Genomic DNA, 15991 nt, shown 5'->3' on the forward strand with positions numbered 1-15991 from the left:
TCAAGGCAGAGGGAGCGGGCTGTGCAAAGGTCCTGAGGGAAGCAGGGAACATGGCATCTGTTCCAAGATGAGGCTGGAGAGTAGTAGGGATCTTATTAAGGACTTTTATCTATAACCTAAAAGCAATAGCAAAGTATGTGTTGAAAGCACACATGCGTATATATGTGCATGTGTGTGTGTACATGTGTGTGTGTGTGCATGTGTGCAGAGCATAAGGAGATATGCCAGGAAGGGACAGCTGCTTCAGTCATCTGGCAGATCAGAGCCAGGAGGAGAAGATGACACAGGAGACGTGACGGGGGTGTGCAGACAGGGTTGGGGATGATGTGAGTAGCACATAGATACGTGGTGCACAAGGATGCGTGTAATCCAGTGGAGGGGTACCCCTCACTGAGCCAGGCGACATGGCATATGATTAGGGATTCTTTTTCAGCTGTGGCTAGGGGTGTGTGGAGGCATCAGGGGAGTGCGCACAGCTCATTCAGACCCTTTGAGTTGAAGATGCCTTCTAGACCATCCAAGGAGACAGAACTCCAGTAAAGTCACCCTTCTCTTACATCATCACCTTGCCTTTGCACGTCACCCCATCAGAATACACTATCCTCAAGCGGGTGTCTCTCCCATGTTTGGGTCGTGGCACACACTCTTAATATGTGGCAGTTATTGTTTAGCAACAAACACTGGCCATATACTAGACAGCCGAGAAATCTGAATGGACATTAAGGGCTGTTTGATTAAAGTCGGCTCTGCCTGGCCTATTCTCCTAGAGGAAGTGAGCAGGATGGTACGGCTAGTAAGAATGAGGGGGCAGATGGAAGGGGAGGGCCAGGGCCACAGTTCAACAGACGAAGTTGTGTGACAGGTGTGCCACCAGCTACTGCACTTGCAACATTTTTATAGAGTAAAAAATTTTAAACCTTTAAAAAATGGCCATTGAGAAGTTTATAATAGTGAAATACCTGAGCACTGACAACTTCCTGAATTCAGCCATTATTATTTTGGCTCCTAGGATTTTACCTGTGGCCCCTGCTGGCAGAGAGTGCTACAGGGGCCCACACAGCCTCTACAATGGCCCTCCTGGGCTGCTCCTGCCTGGTCTGCTCAGGACTAGAGCAGTGACTTACTCTCCTTCCCATTATGCCAATGATAGATAAGATGAAGTCGTATCAATCAAAAAAAGCAACAGAATCTATTATTTACATTTTGGAACTCTTAATAATAGACTATAACAACAATAATTAAGCATCCTACTTATGCTGTTAGAAAAAATGCCAAAAAGAATGACTAAATTGAATAGTATTTATGTTTTCTCTATTCAGTTAACTCTTCCTTTTTAGCATTTTTTTTTACAACAGCATTGAAGGATATACAATTACTACAGTTGTTACTAACAGTTATAATCTAGTATTAAAGATTCCTAAAATTAAATAGGTTTTATTACTTTTTTTGATCTGATACAACTTTATTATCTTATCTATCATTAGCTTTGAATGTTAACCACAAGTCAAAACTCTTTCTTTATGGAATGTCACAATGAATTATTTTTTCAAATAAAAACAAATGTTTGTTTCTAAAAACAAACTGGGCTCAGAATATCAGCTTCTGAAAGTATTTTTGAGTATACAAGTCTGATAATATTTATATTTTATAAAGTTTTCAGAATTTTAAGTGCTTTAAGTGAAAACTATTGTTTCAATTTTCCAAGAGTACTTGTTTTACACAAATGCAAAATCATGGTATAAGATAGTTTACCCTACAGAGTCATGTCCACTTATGTGTTTTAATTCTCAGAAAATCAATTTTCTAAAATCCATAAAGGTCTAATTTACTATTGTCATTAAATTACTTATATAGTGACTTTAGAATCATGAAATATTTATTTTTCCACCACAAGTCTGGCTTTCTGATTAAACCTCAAAAGTCACTGGCTCAAAGACAAGCCTAAAGAAGTCACCACACAGCACTGTAACGAGGATTAAGTTTTACCTAAGTGGCAGGTGCACAAACTTCTTTACATAAAGGATGTTTACAAAGTCATACACAGAGGAATGTTTAAATTTTATCTGCCAGCATACAGTGAGAAACAAAGTTCTTTTATGAATTCAGTTCCACCAGAATCAGATCAGAATCAGGTGAGCTCAAGGTCACACAATGAACAGCAGAGGTCGAGTGTCCCATCAAGTGGTTGAAGTGCTTACGCTCCCAGCCCTGCCCGGGGACCAAAGCAGCACAGGCCCAGGGAAACGGCTCTGCTTTTCAAGAACACTATCACTGATGCGCTGCCACCTGTGGAAGGAAACTGATCTAGAGACACCACCACCTCCACAGTTGTGGAACAGGAGTTTTCAATGTCGACGGATAGATCTATTAAGCCTCGGAACTGTGCTCACTTAGCAACTCTGGTGTTTGAGGGGCACTTTTTTTCCTTGAGAGATGTGCTGAATAAACCACATTTGGATAAACATTCAAATGAACACTTTGAAATGACACAGATCTTGGAACGGTCTCATAGGTTTGTTCCCTGATGGTGCAGCTAAGACAACAGGGTGGTGGTATAAAAGTGTTACACCAAATATTGTTCTGGAATTTAAGCAGCTCCTTGCACATATCCGAATTTTACATTAAATGATACTATAAAAACAGTGAATCTAATAAAATCCAAGCCCACCTGGCTCTCTTTGTTTTCAGCTTAGAGTGGAATCAGATTCCATCCTCTGCTCCTTCATACTGGAGTTCCCAGGTTGTCCAAAAGAAAGCTTTATCAAGAGTTAATGAACTAAAAAAAACCAAATATTTTTTGTGTGGACAATTATCACTGCAGATCTGCTAAAGGACTTTATTGGATTAAAAATACAGGGTTTTTGCACATGTGGAAGGTCGTGCAAGGAACAGGTGATCATCTAATTAGCAGGTGCAGACAAAAGTGATCCTCCAGTGGCATTTACTTTAGTCTTAATGGGACAAGAGAAAGGCAGGACAGTGGCATCTGCTCAGCAGTGGGGACCGAATGCCTCACCACTCCTCTGAGCACTGGATACAAGAAGGAATTGTTGGAATACCAATCAATTTCATTAAGAAATAGAATCAGGGCGGAGCCAGGATGCCGGCGTGAGTAGAGCAGCAGAAATCTCCTCCCAAAACCACATATATCTGTGAAAATATAACAAAGACAACTCTTCCTAGAATAAAGACCAGAGGACACAGGACAACATCCAGACCACATCCACACCTGCGAGAACCCAGCGCCTCGTGAAAGGGGTAAGATACAAACCCCCGCCCGGCGGGTCCTAAGGGCCCCTCCCCCCAGCTCCCAGCGGGAGAATAGAGGTCTGAGCGGGAGGAAGAGGGAGCCCAGGACTGCTGAACACCCAGCCCCAGCCATCCAGACCAGAGCGCAGACACAGTGCATGCGTGGAGCCCTGGATACTAGGGAAACAGGGCAGCAAGACCGGCGAGCGGTTATCGGAGACCAGTGCTGGAGAACAAAAGAAACGCAAGCGGCCACCTTTCTTTTTTTTTTTTTTGTTGTTGTTGTTTTGCTTTGGCGAGCGCTTTTTAGAAGTCTTAAAGGGATAGAGACCCCAATACTGGGGAAACAGGGCAGCAAGTCTGGTGAGCGGGTGCCTGAGGCTGGCGCCGGTGAATAAAAAAAACCCAGCGGCTTTTTTTTTTTTTTTTTTTGGTGGTAGTTGTTTTGTTTTGGCGGTTGCTTTTTGGAAGTTTTAAAGGGGCAGGGCGGGACACTTAGTCCAGAGGTAGGGAATCCGGGGATCTCTGGGCACTCTAATCCCCTGGGCTGCAGGGAGCACAGAGGCCCCTTACAGAGATAAATAGCCTCCCGGCAGCTCCCCCTCCAACTGGCAACTCCACCACTTGGGAGCAGCAGCCCGAGCCAAGCCATGCCCACAGCAATAGCTGAGATAAACTCCATAGCAGCCGGGCAGGAAGCAGAAGCCCTCTTTGCGCGCAGCTACCCAGCACAAGCCACTAGAGGTCAGTATTCTCCCAGGAGAGGAAGGCCACAAACCAACAAGAAGGGAAGTTCTTCCAGCCGTCACTAGTCCCAGCTCTGCAAACTATTCCTATCACCATGAAAAGAAAAAATTACAGGCAAACCAAGATCACAGAGACACCAGAGAAGGAGACAGACCTAATCAGTCTTCCTGAAAAAGAATTCAAAATAAAAATCATAAACATGTTGACAGAGATGCAGAGAAATACACAAGAGAAATGGGATGAAGTAAGGAGGGAGATCACAGATGCCAGAAAGGAGATCACAGAAATGAAACAAACTCTGGAAGGATTTATAAGCAGAATGGATAAGATGCAAGAGGCCATTGATGGAATTGAAACCAGAGAACAGGAACGCATAGAAGCTGACATAGAGAGAGATAAAAGGATCTCCAGGAATGAAACAATATTAAGAGAACTGTGTGACCAATCCAAAAGGAACAATATCCGTATTATAGGGGTACCAGAAGAAGAAGAGAGAGGAAAAGGGACGGAAAGTATCTTGGAAGAAATAATTGCGGAAAACTTCCTCAAACTGGGGGAGGAAATAATCGAACAGACCACGGATATACACAGAACCCCCAACAGAAAGGATCTAAGGAGGACAACACCAAGACACATAATAATTAAAATGGCAAAGATCAAGGACAAGGAAAGAGTTTTAAATGCAGCTAGAGAGAAAAAGGTCACCTACAAAGGAAAACCCATCAGACTAACATCAGACTTCTCAACAGAAACCCTACAGGCCAGAAGAGAATGGCATGATATATTTAATGCAATGAAACAGAAGGGCCTTGAAACAAGGATACTGTATCCAGCATGACTATCATTTAAATATGATGATGGGATTAAACAATTCCCAGACAAGCAAAAGCTGAGGGAATTTGCTTCCCACAAACCACCTCTACAGGCCATCTTACGGGACTGCTCTAGATGGGAGCACTCCTAGAAAGAGCACAGAACAAAACACCCAACGTATGAAGAATGGAGGAGGAGGAATAAGAAGGGAGAGAAGAAAAGAATCTCCAGACAGTGTATATAACAGCTCAATAAGTGAGCTAAGTTAGGTGGTAAGATACTAAAGAGGCTAACCTTGAACCTTTGGTAACCACGAATTTAAAGCCTGCAATGGCAATAAGTACATATCTTTCAATAGTCACCCTAAATGTAAATGGACTGAATGCACCAATCAAAAGACACAGAGTAATAGAATGGATAAAAAAGCAAGACTCATCACAAACCCAAAGACATGTACAGACTAAAAGTCAAGGGATGGAAAAACATATTTCAGGCAAACAACAGTGAGAAGAAAGCAGGGGTTGCAGTACTAATATCAGACAAAATAGACTTCACAACAAAGAAAGTAACAAGAGATAAAGAAGGACACTACATAATGATAAAGGGTTCAGTCCAACAAGAGGACATAACCATTCTAAATATATATGCACCCAACACAGGAGCACCAGCATATGTGAAACAAATACTAACAGACCTAAGGGGGGAAATAGACTGCAATGCATTCATTTTAGGAGACCTCAACACACCACTCACCCCAAAGGATAGATCCACCGAGCAGAAAATAAGTAAGGACACGGAAGCACTGAACAACACAGTAGACCAGATGGACCTAATAGACATCTATAGAACCCTACATCCAAAAGCAACAGGATATACATTCTTCTCAAGTGCACATGGAACATTCTCCAGAATAGACCACATACTAGTCCACAAAAAGAGCCTCAGCAAAATCCAAAATATTTAAATTCTACCAACCAATTTTTCAGACCACAAAGGTATAAAAGTAGAAATAAATTCTACAAACAAAACAAAAAAGGCTCACAAACACATGGAGGCTTAACAACATGCTCCTAAATAATCAATGGATCAACAAACAAATCAAAATAGAGATCAAGGAATATATAGAAACAATAACAACAACACAAAGCCCCAACTTCTGTGGGACGCAGCGAAAGCAGTCTTAAGAGGAAAGTATATAGCGATCCAGGCACACTTGAAGAAGGAAGAACAATCCCAAATGAATAGTCTAACATCACAATTATCGAAATTGGAAAAAGAAGAACAAATGATGCCTAAAGTCAGCAGAAGGAAGGACATAATGAAGATCAGAGAAGAAATAAACAAACTTGAGAAGAATAAAACAATAGCAAAAATCAATGAAACCAAGAGCTGGTTCTTTGAGAAAAAAAACAAAATAGATAAGCCTCTAGCCAAACTTATTAAGAGAAAAAGAGAATCAACATAAATCAACACAATCAGAAATGAGAATGGAAAAGTCATGACAGACTCCACAGAAATACAAAGAATTATTAAAGACTACTATGAAAACCTATATGCCAACAAGCTGGAAAACCTAGAAGAAATGGACAACTTCCTAGAAAAATACAAACTTCCAAGACTGACCAAGGAAGAAACACAAAAGTTAAACAAACCAATTACGAGCAAAGAAATTGAAACGGTAATCAAAAAACTACCCAAGAACAAAGCACCCGGGCTGGACGGATTTACCTTGGAATTTTATCAGACACACAGAGAAGACATAATACCCATTCTCCTTAAAGTTTTCCAAAAAATAGAAGAGGAGGAAATACTCCCAAACTCATTCTATGACGCCAACATCACCCTAATACCAAAACCAGGCAAAGACCCCACCAAAAAAGAAAATTACAGACCAATATCCCTGATGAATGTAGATGCAAAAATACTTAATAAAATATTAACAAACCGAATTCAAAGGTATATCAAAAGGATCATACACCATGACCAAGTGGGATTCATTCCAGGGATGCAAGGATGATACAACATTCGAAAATCCATCAACATCATCCACCACATCAACAAAAAGAAAGACAAAAACCACATGATCATCTCCATAGATGCTGAAAAAGCATTTGACAAAATTCAATATCCATTCATGATAAAAACTCTCAGCAAAATAGGAATAGAGGGAAAGTACCTCAATATAATAAAGGCCATTTATGATAAATCCACAGCCAACATTATACTGAACAGTGAGAAGCTGAAAGCTTTTTCTCTGAGATCAGGAACTAGACAGGGATGCCCACTCTCCCCACTGCTATTTAACATAGTACTGGAGGTCCTAGCCACGGCAATCAGACAAAACAAACAAATACAAGGAATCCAGATTGGTAAAGAAGAAGTTAAACTGTCACTATTTGCAGATGACATGATATTGTACATAAAAAACCCTAAAGACTCCACCCCAAAACTACTAAAACTGATATCAGAATACAGCAAAGTTGCAGGATACAAAATTAACACACAGAAATCTGTAGCTTTCCTATACACTAACAATGAACCAATAGAAAGACAAATCAGAAAAATAATTCCATTCACAACTGCATCAAAAAGAATAAAATACCTAGGAATAAACATAACCAAAGAAGTGAATGACCTATACTCTGAAAACTACAAGTCACTTTTAAGAGAAATTAAAGGGGACACTAACAAATGGAAACTCATCCCATGCTCGTGGCTAGGAAGAATCAATATCGTCAAAATGGCCATCCTGCCCAAAGCAATATACAGATTTGATGCAATCCCTATGAAACTACCAGCAACATTCTTCAATGAACTGGAACAAATAATTCAAAAATTCATATGGAAACACCAAAGACCCCGAATAGCCAAAGCAATCCTGAGAAAGAAGAATAAAGTAGGGGGGATCTCACTCCCCAACTTCAAGCTCTACTACAAAGCCATAGTAATCAAGACAATTTGGTACTGGCACAAGAACAGAGCCACAGACCAGTGGAACAGACTAGAGACTCCAGACATTAACCCAAACATATATGGTCAATTAATATTTGATAAAGGAGCCATGGACATACAATGGCAAAGTGATAGTCTCTTCAACAGATGGTGCTGACAAAACTGGACAGCTACATGTAGGAGAATGAAGCTGGACCATTGTCTAACCCCATATACAAAAGTAAATTCAAAATGGATCAAAGACCTGAATGTAAGTCATGAAACCATTAAACTCGTGGAAAAAAACAAAGGCAAAAACCTCTTAGACATAAACATGAGTGACCTCTTCTTGAACATTATCTCCCCGGGCAAGGAAAACAACAGCGAAAATGAACAAGTGGGACTATATTAGGCTGAAAAGCTTCTGTACAGCAAAAGACACCATCAATAGAACAAAAAGGAACCCTACAGTATGGGAGAGTATATTTGTAAATGACAGATCCGATAAAGGCTTGACGTCCAAAATATATAAAGAGCTCACACGCCTCAACAAACAAAAATCAAATAATCCAATTAAAAAATGGGCAGAGGAACTGAACAGACAGTTCTCCAAAAAAGAAATACCGATGGCCAACAGACACATGAAAAGATGCTCCACATCACTAATTATCAGAGAAATGCAAATTAAAACTACAATGAGGTCACCTCACACCAGTAAGGATGGCTGCCATCCAAAAGACAAACAACAACAAATGTTGGCGAGGCTGTGGAGAAAGGGGAACCCTCCTACACTGCTAGTGGGAATGTAAATTAGTTCAACCATTGTGGAAAGCAGTATGGAGATTCATCAAAATGCTCAAAACAGACTTACCATTTGACCCAGGAATTCCATCCTAGAAATTTACCCTAAGAACGCAGCCATCAAGTTTGAGAAAGACAGATGCACCCCTATGTTTATCGCAGCACTATTTACAATAGGCAAGAATTGGAAGCAACCTAAATGTCCATCGGTAGATGAATGGATAAAGAAGATGTGGTACATATACACAATGGAATACTACTTAGCCATAAGAAGAGGGCAAATCCTACCATTTGCAGCAACATGGATGGAGCTGGAGGGTATTATGTTCAGTGAAATAAGCCAAGAGGAGAAAGAGAAATACCAAATGATTTCACTCATCTGTGGAGTAGAAGAACAAAGGAAAAACTGAAGGAACAAAACAGCAGTGGAATCACAGAACCCAAAAATGGACTAACAGGTACCAAAGGGAAAGGGACTGGGGAGTATGGGAGGGAAGGGAGGGATAAGGGGGGGGAGAAGAAGGGGGGTATTAAGATTAGCATGCATAGAGGGGTGGGAGAAAGGGGAGGGCTGTACAAGACAGAGAAGACAAGTAGTGATTCTACAACATTTTGCTATGCTGATGGACAATGACTGTAAAGGGGTTATAGGGGGGACCTGGTATAGGGGAGAGCCTAGTAAACATAATATTCTTCATGTAAGTGTAGATTAAAGATAACAAAAAAAAAAAAAGAAAGAAAGAAAGAAAAGGGGGATTACTCCCTGATAGGTTAAAACTAACTGTAAATCAACGATTAATGCATGCTTTAAATATCCTTAATTTTGATCACTTAAAGGGTGTCAGATGATCGGCTATGGAGGTACACTTTTCTGATAATATTCCTTTCTCTTAAAAAAAAAAAAGCAATGTCTAGGCTGGCATGTGCATACAGTGAGACCACGAATTTGACCGGATCTGTACTGTTGGAACTCAACCAGGAGTTGGGAGGGGTGCAAGGTGTAGCACTCCAAAATCTCATGACTATAGACTATCTATGGTTAAAAGAACATATGGGATGTGAACAGATCCCAGAAATGGGCTGCTTTAATTTGTCTGATGGTTCAAGTACAGTTGGACAATATCCATCATATCATAGATAAATTTTCACAAATGCCTAGGGTGCCTAACTGGTTTTCTTGGCTTCACTGGAGATGGATGGTAATTATAGATTTGCTTTGTTTATGTCACCGTATTCCTATTATGTTAATATGTGTGTGCAAATTAGTTAGTAGTTTAAAACCTATACATACTTAAGGTACTATACAAGAAGATATGTCAAAGAAATAATCAATCCTCCCATGTTTCCTTCATATGCTACATCTATAGCTTTTCTTCTTCCTTCCTAATTATAACCCTTAAATAGAATTCGTGCCTCATATCAAATTTACCGAGTATCATAATTCCTCCAGGTGGTAAAGATACCTCGAGACAAGTGCTGGGCATAGAAGCCACAGGGCATAAATCTGCAAAGAAGTAAAAAGCTAACCTTTTCAAACAATATGGCTTCTCTCTCACTTACCAACTTTACATTTCCCTGTATGGCCCCGGAAGATGACTGGTTAGCCAGAGACGGGTAAGATTCCTCAAGGGAGGAACAACCTAAGACAGGCACAGTTGCAGGGGGGCCATCAGGTGAGAATTTGGGGATCAACAGAGGTGAGGCTCAGAACCTCAGCCCCCGTGCTTTGAGAGAAATCTTCTGCATCCGTGTATGTTTTGCTGCCCTTGTCTAGCCTGGATTAATACTTAGTCCATAGGCACACACCTGATCATCTGATCATCTACATTCGCCCTCTTACAGCACTAAACTATGTTTTCTACCTTTATCTTGCATCTACCTACCACTTCAGCATTTTATTAAAAATAAAAATAATAATAATAATAGGAGAAATGTGGGATCAACATATAAATCAAGTACAAAAATCAAACGAATATTCATATTTGACCTGATTGTTTATAGGTCATAATGCGTGATCAAAACCGAAAGTTTCTGTGATGAATGCCCTTGTACTGTTCACCATGTAAGAATTTATTCACTATGTAAGAATTCGTTCACCATGTAAGAACTTGTTCGTTATGCTTCAGAAGATTGGAGACTGACGAGAATTAGGCTTGAGATGGATTAATGATTGTACATTGAGCGTTGACCCCCCTATACTGAATTTTATTGTTGTTAACAACCATCTGATCAATAAATATAAGAGATGCCCTCTCAAAAAAAATAAAATAAAAAATAAAAATAAACAATAAAAGTAATAATAATAATAATAATAATAATAATAAGGGAGAAATGTGGGATTCACATATAAATCAAGTATAAAAATCAAACGAATATTCATATTTGACCTGATTGTCTGTAGTTCATAATGCATGATCAAAACCGAAAGTTTCTGTGATGACTGCCCTTGTACTGTTCACCATGTAAGAACTTATTCACTATGTAAGAATTTGTTCACCATGTAAGAACTTGTTTGTTATGTTTCAGAAGATTGGAGACTGTTGAGAATTAGGTTTGGAGTGGATTAATGATTGTGCATTGAGTCCCCTATACAGAATTTTATTGTTGTTAACAACCATTTGATCAATAAATATGAGAGATGCCCTCTCAAAAAAAAAAAAAAATTTCCCAAAGTCATTCAGTTAGTGAATGATTATCAGAATTTGAATCCATGACCCTAATGTCCTTATAAAGTTTATACTTGAGATAATTTTAAAACCACACAGTTGTGTATTCACTTGGCAGTGGGAAGAAACAATAGAAATCTGCTATTCCCTACTGCCTTGTTCCAGGAAACCAAGTTAAAATATTTCATTAAGTAACATTAGCTTTTGAACTTTCTGTGTCAGATAAAATGACATTACTTTTGTCAGTCATCTTTTTTGAGTTGTACCTTGTAAGTATTACCCAAATGTGTTTCTTTACATATAAAACATAGTAACAGCTGCTGTAGTAACCTCACAGGGTTATTACCCAGAACAGCAGAATAGAACATAAATGTGACTTGTTATATATTAAAGGATATGGTATGAATACAGTGAACAGAGCCAAAGTCCCAAATCTTCCTCTTACGGCAGGTAGTTTTAGGTGTTAGGAATCTCTTATGTACAATGCAGGCTAGACGGACTACATACAGAATTGCTGGAAGGACAAATACCGTGATACATCAAGAGCATCTTGAAAAATGTTTTGTACAGAGGAGACATGGATATGTATTTATGACAAAATAAATATGTTGTTCCTTTCTAAAAAAAAAAAAAGCAGTTCCTGTGTGGTGACCTCCAATGAGTTCTACACAATGGTATAAAGGGCATATCAAAGTGTGGGCAAAGAGTCTGTTTGTGTTTATACAGAGGATCAAAGCCTAATTTGGCTACCCAGAAAATGAACTAAGATACAATATGAAGAAGAACTTCCAACATCAGCACTCTCTGGAAGAGACATACCAGAAGATGATCATCAAAAAACCTCAACAAAGATCCAGGCAATGCTGCAGTTGTAGCTGCATTCATCCCACCAGTTCCTGGACTTGCCATTGGAATGAAGAAAGAGATATCTAGCTAGCCTGTGCATACAGTAAAACGACAAATTTGACTGGATCTATACTGTTGGAACTCAACCAAGAATTAGGAGAAATGCAAGTTGTAGCGCTCCAAAATCTTACAACTACAGACTATCTACTGTTAAAAGAACATATGGGATGTAAACAGTTCCCAGGAATGGGTTGTTTTAATTTGTCTGATTTCTCTCAGACTGTTCAAGTACAGTTGGACAATATCCATTATATCATAGGCAAATTTTCACAAATGCCTATGGTACCTAACTTGTTTTCTTGGCTTCACTGGAGATGGCTGGTAATTATAGATCTGCTTTGGTTATGTAACTGTATTCCTATTATGTTAATGTGTGTGCACAATTTAATTAGTAGTTTAAAACCTATAGATGCTTAAGTTACTCTACAAGAAGATATGTCAAAGAACTAATCAATCTTCCCATGTTTTCTTCCATCTGCTACCTCTAACTTTTCTTCTTACATCCTAATTACAACCCTTAAATAGAATTCGTGCCTCATATTGAATTCACCAAGTATCATAATTCCTCCAAGTGGTAAAGATACCTCAAGACAGATGCTGGGCATAGAAGCCACAGGGCATAAATCTGCAAAGAAGTAAAAAGCTAACCTTTTCAAACAATATGGCTTCTCTCTCACTTACCAACTTTACATTTTCCTGTATGGCCCTGGAAGATGACTGGTTAGCCAGAGACGGGTAAGATTCCTCAAGGGAGGAAAAACCTAAGACAGGCACAGTCGCAGGGGGGCCATCAGGTGAGAAATTGGGGATCAACAGAGGTGAGGCTTAGAACCTCACCGCCCCCCCCACCGTTTTGAGAGAAATCTTCTGTATCCGTGGATGTATTATTGCTCTTGTCTAGCTTGGATTAGCACATAGTCTACAGGCACACACCTGATCATCTACATTTGCTCTCTTACAACACTAAACTATGTTTTCTACCTTTATCTTGCATCTACCTACCACTTCAGCATTTTATTAAAAATAATAATAATAATAATAATAAAGGGAGAAATGTGGGATTCACATATAAATCAAGTATAAAAATCAAACAAATATTCATATTTGACCTGATTGTTTATAGTTCATAATGAGTGATCAAAATCGAAAGTTTTTGTGATGACTGCCCTTGTACTGTTCACCATGTAAGAACTTATTCACTATGTAAGAATTTGTTCACCATGTAAGAACTTGTTCGTTATGCTTCAGAAGATTGGAGACTAACGAGAATTAGGCTGGGGGTGGATTAATGATTGTGCATTGAGCATTGACTCTCCTATACAGAATTTTATTGTTGTTAGCAACCATTTGATCAATAAATATGAGAGATGCCCTCTCAAAAAAAGAAAAAAAGAAATAGAATCACTGCATTTGCCAATAAAATTGAAAAGGAAAAGCAGTGAAAGAATGATCATATTTTTAAAATACAATTTAAAGAGACTGATTTATGCAAATCCCAATTCACAGTGAGAAAAGGAGTTCTGATCAACTGGAGAAGGATTATAACCATATAATAGCCATTCTTTGGACACCTGCTACCACCTGTATATGTACAATTTCTTGATGGGACTGGCTACCTGCCAAGAATTTGAAGAAATCAACAAAAAGCTCTTAAATAGGAATTGTGGGCACCAATTTCAAACATAAAGCCTAATATGGAAGAGTTTTTTTCCAGAAAAGCATGATCAAGTTTCTTATTAAAATTTTTTATAAGGAATTCAGCATTTAATATCAGCTCTTTGTGTTTTGTATTTATCATGGTCATATAAGATGAAGAAAATGTGACAAATTTTCACTGAGCTCTCTGTGGATGCCTCTAAGTATGCTCCTGTTTGTTTGAGTGTACCATGCGTCATGATGTGGAAAAGGCCAGGAAGCACTAAAATAAAGAAGAAAAAGAGAGAAAGCACCAAGAAAAGCACCAACAGGAAAGCTGCAGGCACTCTCGTTCCTGCATAGAATGTGTTATGAATGATCACACAGCTCTTCCTTCTGTGGACAGTGGTATTTGAACTTTCTGCCTCCCCCCAGCTTCCATTTCTGCTCTTCCAATAGCTTAAATCACCAGAAAAGCAGTCCGACCTTATGATGCACACACTCGCCAAGAAAAATTGCCCATCTGAAAGCAGCCCAGTGTACCACAGATTGATGAAAGTGCCACATGTTTCAATACAGTAAGATATTTTCTGGGCATGAAGAGAAATTTTGATCTGCTTTCTGAATGCAACTGCAAGAAAAGTATGTTTTACAACAATACATGGACAATAAAAGGGGTATTACAGAGTCAAGAAAAACATAAGATTGTAGAGAAATACTGGAAAACACTTACAGTATGAAATAACATGAAACGTAATATAAAATAGTACATATACTCAGACTACAAAACACAAAGGCATACTTTGAAAAGGCCATAAACAAAAGACTTAAATAATGGTAAAGGGGCAAAATTAGGAAATTTTGTAGTACTTAGTTTCTTCTTTGACATTGTTATATTGCCTTCAACTACAACTGTAATATTTTCAAAAAGTTGAATGAATTGATAAGACATCTATAAGCTCATACTGTTTTCTGTTATTGGTTACTACAAATTAACTGACATTTGCTCCTATAAATGTTTCAAAACCTACCTTTCAAACCACGGTTAAGTGTTAACTGTGTAAAGTGCTTGCTTACCTTTTTAAATATAGCAATGCTAAATTGAAAGGCAATATTTAAAACTATTTATAATCTTCCTTTGTACTCTGAACTACCTGAAGAATATTATTACATATGACTACTCAAACACACAGGCCCTTGAATCTGAGGACTTAAAAGTAATAACTAAAGATATCTCAGCAATTTTTGGAGAGTAAAGATAGATATCAACATAACCAATCTCATGTCCAAAAAGAGAAGAGAAATAGAGCAAAAATTTCAAAATTAACATTTTTTAAATTAAGTCACAGGCTGGATTATAAATGATCTGCTGGCTCTTACTGCACTAGCACAGATGAGTATATCAGAATGGTGCTCTGAATAGCTAAGGTTAACTGAGCACTTACTATGTGCCAGGCACTGGAACCAAGAACTTTAGAGGATGATATATCATTAAACCTAGCAGGGATATTTTTGGAGGTAGTTGTTATTATCCCCATAATCTAGGAAGTTAAATAACTGGCTGGTAAGCAGCAGAGTGGATGAGAACTTGGGTATCTCCACTCTAAAGTGTTTTATTTGCTACACTCTGCTGGACAGACACATCAACAATCAGTAACAGTCAAGCATCTACGAGAATACATTTAAATAATGATATGAGATATATGACCAACAATGTTAGGCAGTATTACAGATTTCCTTTGCAACTCTTACACATGTATAGTTAAGCATTCTATCTTAACCAGATTTTAACACAGTCAGTCATCTGACAATAAGGCCCAATACTTCTACTGAAGAGGTCTCATAATTACACTTTAAGGTGAGAAACAAACCCATGGGTGGAACTTGAGTTGACCATGCAGATCAACTCCTGTGCAGAAAGCAAACACTGTAATTCCAAGAATTTCTAGCATCCACATCTCATGGGAGATACCATGCAAAGAGGGAAGTGAACTGAAGTTAATGTTGCCTCTCCTAAACCTGCATTTGAATCCCCATTCTGACACCAGATTGGCAGTCAGGGGAGAGACTACGAACAAACTGCTTGACTTCCTTAGATTAAATGAGAGCATGTTACAAGATGACAGCCCGCACCAACAAAGGGCTAAGGGCTGATTTCCTTTACTTTCTCATATAACCTTAAAATCGATGTTTTACTGCAGTACTTTAGTTACACGTAAGTCCATATTTTTGTCATGATTATA

At 38.7% G+C, this 15991-nt stretch overlaps 1 protein-coding gene across 9 annotated transcripts in view; it reads right to left on the bottom strand.

The window, feature by feature from the left end:
• TTC13 (tetratricopeptide repeat domain 13) overlaps positions 1-15991 on the bottom strand; it is an 86388-nt gene that overhangs the window by 45771 nt on the left and 24626 nt on the right. The gene's annotated exons all lie outside the window — the stretch shown is intronic.

The sequence above is a fragment of the Manis javanica genome, chromosome 13 (assembly GCF_040802235.1).
Source record: "Manis javanica isolate MJ-LG chromosome 13, MJ_LKY, whole genome shotgun sequence".
NCBI classification, from domain to species: Eukaryota; Metazoa; Chordata; class Mammalia; order Pholidota; family Manidae; genus Manis; species Manis javanica.